This window comes from Myripristis murdjan, chromosome 12 (assembly GCF_902150065.1).
Source record: "Myripristis murdjan chromosome 12, fMyrMur1.1, whole genome shotgun sequence".
NCBI classification, from domain to species: domain Eukaryota; kingdom Metazoa; phylum Chordata; class Actinopteri; order Holocentriformes; family Holocentridae; genus Myripristis; species Myripristis murdjan.
The window spans coordinates 27,549,599-27,561,849 of record NC_043991.1 but is presented as its reverse complement, the minus strand read 5'-3'; positions in this window follow the sequence as shown (position 1 = coordinate 27,561,849).

Sequence of the window (12,251 nt, the reverse complement as noted above, 5' to 3'; positions counted from 1 at the left end):
ATGCCTCAGGCAAACGAGAGAGGTAGATAAACTTTGGCGCAACTCGAAACCGTTTGACGGGAAAGGCGGGCTTTAATTATGAAGAGGTGACTCAACACTTTCTGATTAGTATTGGCAGGGAGAAACAACATGGTGGTCCACATTATTTATTGGTGGTTCAGCTGTTGGCCATTAGCAGCAGGATTGATTAAGCTGCAGAATTCTCCAGCAGCGTCATAGTCCAGCTGATATTCTGCTGGTTTTTCTGAGAGAAGTGACAGACTGTGTTATATAAAGGGAAAAAAGAGAAAACAGTGAGGTTAGATGAGGCTAGATATTTAATACACTGCAAAAACGCAAAATCTTACCAAGATTATTTGTCTTATTTCAAGTCAAAAATGTCTTATTTCAAGTCAAAATATCTCATTATGCTTAAAATAAGACATGATCACCTCAGAAGTAAATTGTTTTTAGACAATTTTCACTTCTTTCAAGTGAAAATTCACTTGAAACAAGTGAAAATTTGCTTGTTTCATTGGCAAAATTTGCCAGTGGAAAAAGTGAAAATTCACTTGAAATAAGTGAAAATTAGCTAGAAACAAGAAACAAATTTTGCCAATGAAACAAGCAAATTTTCACTTGTTTCAAGCAAATTTTCACTTGAAACAAGAGACAACTGTCTAAAAACAAGTTACTTCTGAGGTGATCATGTCTTATTTTAAGTGTAATGAGATATTTTGACCAGGAATAAGACATTTTGACTTGAAATAAGACAAATATTCTTGGTAAGATTTTGCGTTTTTGCAGTGTAGAAATGGATTTGTGTTGAAATGGTGACCAAAATGGTCTCAGAATTCCACAATGTAAAACACCTCAGAGACAAAACAGAGGAAAATCTGAGGCACTTATAACTGAAAGGTCAAACCTGGCTTTTTTTTGGATGTTGAGCGTTTTTAAAAAATTAAATAAAATCAGTGAAATGTGGGAAAATAAAGTTGACATCAGTGTTTTCAGGTTGTAACAGAGCGCTGGCTGTTCACCAGCAGCGTGTGTTACCTGCCTCTTCAGACTCTTCCATGAGCAGTGTGTTCCTGTCTGGCCTGGTGTGAGAGCGGCGAGCCTGATGAGGAAAGCACACCTCAGGAGATCAGCCCAGACTGGCCAGCCGCTGACGACTGGTGGGGGCTGCCGTCTGTCTGTGAAAGCCATCAGGGCCATCACCTCATGCCTGTGTGTGTGTGTGTGTGTGTGTGTGTGTGTTAAGAGAACAGTGGTATGGTCGCCGCACACCTTGTTTTTCCTGGACTGTAATGCCATTTCATTTCATGCGGTCCTTCAGAGAGGCCAGACTTGCGGAGGCTAGTCGTAGCTGTTTGTTGGATCATCTGACTCAAATAAGTCACCTCCTGGAATTACCTGCTGATGGTGCTAATTTTCAGTTCATAACTGTGCACATTAATGCAAATGAATGCAAGCGCTTGGTAGCCAGAAGGCCTTTGGGGCCAAGTGGACCTCCATTGCCGTTTCTTAATTCAAGTCAAGTTACCTTATTTTTTAAAAGGAAATACAGATGCAGAAAGTATTTTTTTGTGTGTGTGAGATTTCTGGTCTGGCACTTGGCTAGCTAATTCACTTTTTACTGCAGCAGCTAACACAACAACTGATTGATTATTGGAAGTGCGGCACGAAAAAAAGTTCAGTCTCCGCATTCCAGAATAAGATGGATGGCAAATGTACAGGTGTGGCTGTGAACTAGCTGGGTTATTAAAAGTCTGGGTCGTGGTGAATTTGAACTCTGCCAGAGGGGCCAACCAGCCTCCAGCACTGAGAGACACTCAGCTGCGGCTATGCTGCTCATTCCTTTGCCAGTCATCTTCAAGTTTGGGCATTTTAAAAGCCAAAATATGTCGAATCGTTTCCAAATGCATGATAACTATCATAAGATATGAAAAACCAGCGGTCAACAAAGAGAGAGCCAGTGAGTTATGCTCTATATGTTTCCAGCAAACACACTCACAGCCTGGTCAGTGTCATGTCACGTGCACAAAGACATGAATTATTATTATTCGGCTGGGTCAGAATTTTCTTTAGTTTTTGCACCAGGCACAGTATCCATAATGGCATTAGTGAAAATAAAAACACAGAACCTTTGCCAGTGGAAGAAAAAAAAAAAACAGTTTTTTTTTTTTTCAAAAGCAAGAAGAGTGAACGATGTGAAAAGTAGGTCAGAGAAGCTGGTTCGTCCATCTGGAAGAGATGTGCTGTCAGCGAGCCGGGCCCGGCTGAGCTGGGCTGAGCTGGGCTGACACAACGCTTGGAGTGTGGCTTCTTCTTCTTTTTTTTTTTCTCCTTCTTTTTTTTTTTTTTTTTTTTTTTTTTTTTTTTAGAATATTCTCTACATAAATGACAACTCACCAACGTCTGATCTCCTTACACGCTGTGACCATGTTGGGCTCCATCTGGCAGCAAGTCCTCAACATTGTCAACAAAAGTCTTTCATAAAAGCATGAGCGATTGCAAATCCAGCCCGGCGAGTAAACACACGCCGAGCAAAAATAAGCCGCGTTCACCGAATTTATCCACGTGATTCACTGCACAATCGCGTTTGAACAATTACAGCGTCCATCAATGGGCCTTGTAATCCTTTTAACTTTCTCAGAGCCGTAATAGCAGGTGGTTGTTAAGGCGCTATTGTACGCTGTTGCCAGAGGGCGATGTCCTGTGTTTCCACCAGGCCTGGGGAGGGGGGGGGGGGTGTGTCATGTCAGCAGATACTTTTCACTTTCCCCGCAGCCGGCTGGGCTCGAGCCACTCTGTCTTTTCTCCTCTTTAATTAGCCGCTGCTAATTAGAGATGGAGGCTGACAAGCGTGGGCCAGAGACCATAATACTGCATATCTCATCTCACAATCTAGCATCGCTCTCTCTCTCTCTCTCTCTGTCTCCCTATCTCTCTCTCTGTCTGTCTCTGTGCAATGATGGATCCCATTTATTCTGTGGGTCAATAGTGGAAAATATGCTGCCTCTCGTTAAGGGAAAACTTGAGCTGAAAAAACACGAGCCTCTACTGAAAAGGCAAGCTCAGCACATCGCTGACGTTGCGTCGAGTTCGGTCCCGACCGGTTGCAACGGGCAGAGGCGCCGTGCAGGTAGGAACGAATCGAATCGAACTGAAGTCAGAGGAACGCGAAGGAAACTAGGCCTCGGACGCGGCCATTGCTGTTCCAAAAGCGACTAGGGGCCAGAATCCTCCTGGTTTCGATTGAGAGGTGCAGAAATGCTTATAACACGGTCATTTATGGGATCGGCTAACTCATGATCTTCATATTTCCACTCACAGCTCACTGGATGTTTAGGTCTCTCTTTGTGCGGTTTGGGAATCCCTGTGAGCCTAAGTGTGTGTGTGTAAGACGGGAAACACACAAACACACACACACACACACCCACCCACCCATAAAAAACAAGACCGGCCGGCAATGAAATTCCTGCAGCGACCTCTTCACCTCGGGTTGTAATTTGGCTCGGAGCCACACGTTCAGATTGCACGGTGACATTTTCACCAGAGGGAGAGCTGATACGGAGCCCTCCCAGTGTCATCATCTGCTTTTAGAACCCGCAATAACTCAGCCAGACACACACACACACACACACACACACACAAACACACAAGCACACATACCACTATGGAAAATGACATTTGGAAAGGAGTGCGTATTCACAGCGAATACCAGAGTGTGTGAGTGAAAGGGATGTGTTCACCGCAGGACAAAGGAGCGTCTGTTGCCCCAGCCGCTCTTTGTAATCTTTGGACTATTTTATAAGGTTTTTTTTTTTTTTTTTTTTTTTTTCTCTTTTCTGCCCTGTGTGACTGCAGCTGCGGCAAACGGCCAGACCATTCGACCACCTCTGACTCCACGCGGCCGTACCACAGGGAGCTCGCCTCAGAGTGAGGGATGGTCCGGCCAGCGCTGAGGCCATGATAACATGGTTGCACAGATCCTGCAAAACCCAGCGAATTGATCCACACAGAGAGGCAGAAACCTCGTGCACACACCAGTTCTGTTTCTCGTCTCTCTCTCTCTCTCTCTCTTTCTTTCTTTCTTTCTCTTTGTCCCTTACTTCAAACAAATATATTGTTTCCTGTTGTCGTAAGCTTTCCTTCCTTAGCACATGACTCTTTTAATTCTCCATTATTTCACTCGATCATATCCCTCTGGCCTCCCGGGCTTAGGTTTTTATTATTTCCACATCTCTCTGCGCCCCATTATGATAAACTATGTATTACTGTGTGAATAATGCATGCGAGCGTTTCCAAAATGTGTGGATGAGAGGAAAAATCCCTTGTTTCGTTTTCGTCTCTTTCATCTCTCTCTCTCTTTCACACACACACACACTCATTTCTCCATCACCAAATGGCTTCTGTTGCACACTCTTGTTATTTTTCTTTCCTATTCCCAACTACTCACGCATGTGCTGTTTGTTAATGCGAGCCCGGTGAACGTTTGCTCGGGATGTGTGCTCCAACAGTGAGTCTGACCGTCCTCCCCGAGAGCGCAGCCATTACAAACCCTGGAAACCCTGAACTTCACTGGTCAGCGCCCAAATGAGGTTTCTACAATGGCTAGGACAATATATATCAAATGAGAGCTTTGAGTTGGCGTACAAATTGTGGATTTAAGACTAGATTACAGGGACTATTGAGAGTTCATTGTGAACACCTAACCCGGGGTTCTGGACACATGTGTTGCAGATGTTATCCTGTCACCGAAAACAGGCTTCAACTGTATTCCATTCTTATTCTGTCCCGTCACAGGAGAGTATTCGGCCGGTCTGTTGGACATGTCTGTAAGGCCAAAGGGTGGATGCTGGTCTACATTCGGGGATCCTATGGGAAATTAAATGGTGACACATTACACCAAATAGGTCAGCAGGATCACCGAATGAGGCCAAATAAGGAGATGGCTTACAGTCGGTGTCGTTATTAGTCACGCCTGTGCCCTCAAACCTGGCCGAGCGCCACTCCGTTTGTGCTTCCAGATTCATCAACCGCTGGTCCAGTTTCTGTGGCAGACTGTTAGTGAGAGATGGCCTCCACCCTTCTGTAGCTGGCTGGGAGCAGATCTTCTCACAAAATGAAAAAAAGACAGAATGAAGGAAAGAAAGAAGAAGAAGACAGTTTGTTTCTCCCCCCAGACTGCACAATGGGCACCCTTGGATACATGTTGTTGAGATGTCACACTGCAAAAAGTCAAAATCTTACCAAGAGTATTTGTCTTATTTCAAGTAAAAATGTCTTATTTCTAGTCAAAATATCTCATTACACTTAAAATAAGACATGATCACCTCAGAAATAACTTGTCTTTAGACAATTTCCACTTGTTTCAAGTGAAAATTTACTTGAAACAAGTTAAAATTTGCTAGAATCAAGAAACATATTCTGCCAATGGAACAAGCAAATTTTTACTTGTGACACAAGTGAACAAGTAAAAATTTGCTTGTTCCATTGGCTAATTTTCACTTGTTTCAAGTAAATTTTCACTTGAAACAGGTGAAAATTGTCTAAAGACAAGTAATTTCTGAGCTGATCATGTCTTATTTTAAGTGTAATGAGATATTTTGACTAGAAATAAGACAAATAATCTTGGTAAGATTTGACTTTTTGCAGTGCACATTGTGCCTGACTCCTGGGTTCAGGTTTTCTAAATGTGTCTGTGCTATTTGCATGGTGCGTGACACGTGCCACGAACCCCTCAGATCACGGCTCTCTCTGCAAAATATGCTCGGCTTTCAAGCTGCAGCGCGGAAGGCCAGGAAGGCTACTAGGTGGCAGAGCCCTAACCCGATTATTATTAGACATCCTGGAGTTTGAAATATCCGTTGAAAAGAATTCCCGTGACAAAGGGAAAAAGGGCTCAGACAGCTGTGGCATTGCAAAAAGCACAGAGGGAAAGAAATATGACGTCCCACTCGCCTGTCTATGCCTGATTCCAACAAGTTTGTTTATTTATTTGTTCAGTTTTGAAATAATATCAGTGAAATTGGTGTTTCCTCTCATCTTTGTGTGCATATCCTCACATGATGTAAGAGAAGAGAAAAAGAAAAAGAAAAAAATGGATTAAGGTGTACTTGAGAGCCTCTCTCTCTCTCCAGTGGGACTCAGCGTGGGCACCGACAGGACAGCAGATCTCATTTAGTTCCACTTCAGATAATTCATGAGATTATTCTTATCTCAAGATTGTCTCATTGCTGAACTGGTCACCCATTGCAAATTGGATCCTCTTGTACTCATCAAAACCTGGCCGCAACCTAATCCGCCCATGCCTCTGTGAGAGAGACTCAGCAGCCTGCAGACCTCGGCCAGCGCTACGCACCTCTCTCTGGCACACCGTTGACCAAACTGAACTTTTGCGACCTCTTACTTTTCACGCTTTTTAAAATTGAGGGTAAAGTGAGAATCCATTTGGAGGTTATGCACCTTGTTGCGATAGGCCACACCCACTGTCAGCTCTGATTACAGCCAATCAGAGCTCTTTTTTTGCCGCAAAATTACTTCCCACAAATTAATTCCATGTTAAGGGAAGTTATATGTCATTTTATGAGTGGTGACAGCCACAGTCACACACCCTTTTGACAAATCAGTATGAAAAGCTAATCAGCTCTTTTTTGGCCCATGACTAACCTTTCCACAAAGTTTAGGAGTAAATCCATGAATAGCTTTTTGAGATATCCTATAAACAAACAGATGGAAAGGGGGCAAAAAAATGAAACATCACATTTTAGAAAATATGATGTAAACTTAACCCTTTATTACACCCAATACCCTCTGGCTCTCGGATCAAACCCATCATCTCGAGCATTAATTAACAAGCTCGGGTCACACAGCTATAAACTGGTGCGGAGAGCATGAGGATGACAAAGTAGAGAGTGAGACTTCATTTTATACCATCAGGTGACTTTGGTTATCCTAAACACATGTGAAAGCCGTTAACCGTCCCCTATGCAGAGAGATCATATGCAGATCATATGTAACATGTTTGCCAGACTTGCTGGCACCAGACGAGTTGGGGTAAGCATATTTTTAAACATAGGAACATCATGACTCCATAACGTCTGGATACTACGTGGATATAGAGACAGTATGAACATCTTACTATCACAAGTAAAGACTTTGGCCTTTTCCCAGTCTCTGCTTGGTGTCGGCTTTTGAGTCCACTGGGTATCTCAGCCCACCATGGACCAAACAGACATCCAGCGTCTGTGTTTTATGACTCAAAAGCAAGGACTAAAGATTAAAAAGAGATGATTATCATTTATCAGCACCTCCTTGTGCTACCTGGAGAAGTTTTTTCAACTTCAACAACGGCTCCGTACACCTCCATAGCAAACAGCTGGTTTCCTCTCAGCCAGCTAACCCTCCATCTCCCATTCACCCTGTGCGGGAACCATGACAACATCCTCCAAGCAGCCGCAGGAATTTGCAGTTTCACCACCCTTCCCGTTTCCATGCAGCTCTCCAATTGTGACAGAGGCCCACAGTGTACCTCATTTTGCAAACTCATCGGAGCCTCTGTCAGTCTCTCCTGGAGTCTTTCCCGAACCGAGGGCCAAATCGAGAAAGCCAATCAACACCTGGACACCGCCCTCCACCCCATGGTTGCCAAGCATCCCGCCACATGGAGCCAACAGGTGACATGGGCTGAATGTGCTCACAACTCTCTGCCTGTCTCCTCCGCAGGGTTGTGGCCCTGTCAGCGTTGTTTGGAATACCAACCTCCTGCGCTCCCAGCCCAAGAGGGAGGAGGTTAATGTGCCATCTGCCCGGGCGTGTTTCCCGACGATGTCACCAGACGTAGAGGAAGGCCTGTGCCCACACTGTTACGCTGCTCCGCTCCCTACAAGCGGCAGGTTTGGCCGACACTGATCATCGGCTCCCGGCTTCCATTTACAGCGCAGGGTCTGGCTCTTCAACTTGTAGGTGACGTCCCGCACGTTTGCACCATTTGTTGGGCCTGTCCCCTTTTCCACAGTCGTCAAGCCTCCCACTATTCGGTTACACTGCAAAAACACAAAATCTTACCAAGATTATTTGTCGTATTTCAAGTCAAAAATGTCTTATTTCTAGTCAAAATATCTCATTACACTTAAAATAAGACATGATCACCTCAGAAGTAAATTGTTTTTAGACAATTTTCAACTTGAAACAAGTGAAAATTCACTTGAAACAAGTGAAAATTTGCTTGTTTCATTGGCAAAATTTGCCAGTGGAAAAAGTGAAAATTCACTTGAAATAAGTGAAAATTAGCTGGAAACAAGAAACAAATTTTGCCAATGAAACAAGCAAATTTTCACTTGGAAAGCAAATTTTCACTTGAAACAAGAGACAATTGTCTGAAAACAAGTTACTTCTGAGGTGATCATGTCTTATTTTAAGTGTAATGAGATATTTTGACTAGTAATAAGACATTTTTGACTTGAAATAAGACAAATAATCTTGGTAAGATTTTGAGTTTTTGCAGTGTACAGCTATGCCGCACCTTCAGAAGACTGCATAGTCCTCAGTTCTTGTGTATTAATTTCTCACTTTACCTCTTATTTGTCATTTTAGTCTCCTTTTTGTGGAGCGGCAGTGCCAAAAAACATTATCTGTTGCTGTGGCCAAGTTCAAAGCCACAGTTAATCCCAGAAAAAGCCGGTCTTTGATGCTGCTTGACATCCCACCAGTGCAGTCCAAAGAAATATGTGAATTGTTTGATTCAAGTTGTTTTTTTTTTAATCCTAGTGCTTGAATTGAAAATGTTGTCAAAAGATTTACATAAGGGATTCATCCTCGTGCCCAAAGCCCCTCTCACCAAAATAAAACTCAAACTCACAGATGCCTTTCCTCCGTCTCTGGGCTAATTATTTTTTATAGACTACCAGCCCACACACCACTTTCTCGCATGACTTTACTGACTGGTGACACATGTTGTTAGAATATACTTAAGGAAGAATAAACTTTAAAATTTGGATGTACGTACTGTTTTTATGAGCCCAACATCCCCAGAGGCCATGTGTTTCATTTACTGACACACACACACACACCCTACAGTTATGAACAGGTTGCTGAAATGAACCATGGAGTGGGAGTTACTTTTTTTTTTTTTTTTTTTTTGACAAATTTATTTAATTATATTCTGAGTCATATGTGGATGTGCCGTGTAAGCCAGGACACTGTCTTTGAGGGACTACACATGCTTGATCTAACATAAATAAATGCTGTCATTGGCTCTGGAACACACACACATGTGACTGCAGCACAGGTGCATATCTCTGCGGTTCCAGGAGATCTTGATCGATCGATGCACGCGTTCTCTTTTGCATGCTCTTATGGAGATCCTTGGCAGGCTGAACATTTTAGAAGTTGATCTCAAACGTGTGCTAAAAGTTGTTCTTCCTTTTCTCTTTCAAATGTGCGCAGGTGCACAGAGGTACGTTGCCACAGCAGATTTAATTAATCTAGAGCACAAACAACATGCCCTTAACAACTGAAAGCCTGTCACTGCCAATTGGAGAATAAGACCATCTGCTGAATTCCCTCCCAGTAGGCAGAGGCAAGTCTCAAGAACTCAAGGATTAAAAAAACTTGTTTTCACTTGCATCCAGTGAGCTGGCCTTCCCAGCCTCCACAGTTTAGCAAAGAAGAGAGAGTGCAGCTGTGAGAGCGTCAAAGACAAACCAAAGGTGGCGAATACGTTATGGTAATCTCAGCAAAGCAGTGATTTCACTTCACGGCTGCGACTGAAAGCTTATGCTGAGATATAGAATTTATGCTATCTCTATGATGTGACACTGACACTGAGATTACTTTCATCTGAATAAAGCAGAGTCATTGCACTGATTTGTCTTTGAATTATTACCCTCTCCTCACTGACGCATCTGAACGGTGTCTGCTGAGAAATTCCATACATTATTTGGGAGCAAAGTCTTCCCACAGTGTTTCCATCTGAATGTCATTTTAAGATCCCAAGATTCCGACAAAGGATCCAAGACGAGTCTCTCTTCTGGTGAAACTTGAAGAGCCACAGGGCTGCATTAGAAATTTCAAAGCTGCACCGATGCATCGTGGCAGAGCCGGCCTTCGTGTGGGCGCAGCCTCGTCACCAGCCGCCCCCCACGCCCCGTCCTCCTCCTGCCTGTCACGGGTGAGTGACAGCTGGACGTCATGGCGACTGAAAATCAGACGTTTGTGTAAAATGGAAATGCTCAGCAGGAATTGGTCCACCTGTTTTCATGACAGAAAAACAGCCAGGCCTATTTAGCTGTAATAAACCTCACCCAGGGCTACATTATGAAATTAGAATTAGTGTGATGTGTTTACTTTCATCTAATCTTTTAATTGAACAAAACCAATTTAGGATTTTTTTTTTTTCATTCCATCGCCATCCTAGGGAATGAAAACTGGCTGCTGGCGGGTAGCTTAGCCAGAGAGGAGGGGCCCACAAACCCACAAATCCTACTCATTCTGCCTTTTTTATGTACCACAGAGTCACTTGATGCATCAGGTGTAAAGGCACAACATCACTGGTGTGATGCAGTGACTCAAGCAAGATAATTAATCATGAGGGGGGAAAAAAAAACAATTTCTTCATCATGTTTCTACAGGTCTAAATGTGATGCATCAGTGGCAGCATGGTATTTCGTTCTCGGTCTGTACAGATTGGCATATCTGGCCCCATAAGTCACAACGAGGATTTCTTTGAGGCAGCTTCATCAGTCCTTGAAGTGAAGTTGCAAGCCGTGCCTGCTCTCCGAGCTGAGCGAGGGGCACGTCCTGTGGGCTCGTTGTGTTTATCTTCACGGAAAACAAAGAACATTGGTACACAGAATACGGGGACTTCGCCGCATGCTTAGCACATGGGAAGCGCTGAAGAATAGCCAAGGATGAAAAGGGCGAACTCGCTCGCACCGAAATATCAAAAACGTGTCCTTGGTGTGCTGTTGGTCAGCAGGACTGTTTCTTTTTGCTTTTGCCTCTTGCCTCTTGCTTTTGAGAGAAAAGGGGTAATTAGTGTATGTTCCAAAGAGGTGAAGGCGGCATCTGTTTGGTACACAGTGTGTGGAAAGCGTGCTCTGCGGGTGACTGGGACTGATCATGGCTGCAGCGAGGTGGGCCAGAGCCGACGGAGAATCCCATTCGTCCGTGAGCCACATCAAAATATGTCACCCGCTAACATGGCCTTTGATGGTGTATGAAATATCCATAACAAGAAATGTGAGCGAGAATGATGAATATGTGTATTAGGGAGTCATGTTGGAATCTGCCTGTCTTCGCCGTGCAGAAACACTGGGATGAGGAGAGGCTTTCATCTCGCCTGGCAGAGACAATCCAGTGCCAAAAGGAAGTCAGAAAGTTAAAGTTAAAGTTGAGTAGTAGTTCTTACCCCGCGCTGGGAGCTGCCTTTAGAGCAACAATCTGGCAAAACATCCCAAGAAGGTGTGTGCTTAATAACCCCCGTGTCGTGCTCCTCCTCCCCCGTCCCTCCCCGCAGGCAGGTTTACCACTTGGTGCTCAACCTCATTTAACCTCCACGGGCGCACTGCAAGGCAGCGTTTGGAGGGATGCCCGAGCTGGAGAGATTACAGTGACATTGAGGGTTGTTCACGTCTTGTGTGCACCTTTAGAGGCATCGGCCCGGGCCTCCTCCGCTCCCGGGCAGCTGATGGAACTGCAAATTTCATTAATTAGACGAGAAAACAGCTTGTAACTGCCTCTGCCCTTAAAAAGGACTGCCACTGAGAGAGAGGGAGTGCAGAAATTAAATAAAGAAATGGGTTTGTGTGCAGTCGAGTTGTTCCTGTTGGTAGAACAAGAGTGCCCTCTTGTGGCCGAAGAGTGCATCTACCATAAAAGGTGTTTTTTTTTTTTTTTTTTTTTTCCTGTGCTGTTTGAATTCTGCTGCAGCTCAAGTTTGTCTGTGCACTTTGCAGGGTCTCCAACTCCAAGGACACAGACAGACACCTCTGAGGTGTGATGGCAGAAATATTGCATTTCTAAAGGTTTAACAGGCACTACACTTACACTATACAAACTTCCACATAAATATTAGGCTTCCACCATCTATATTACTTTCTACTCCTTGTTTTTCTCTTTCATTTAATGTAAATCTAAAGCAAAATGTTCCCAGGTGAATGTGTCCCCGGTGGTGTTTTTTTTTTTTTTTTAAATTATTATTGTTATTTTTATCACAAGCATGTCCAAGTTCTTCATTATTGATACAAAGGAGCATAACCATT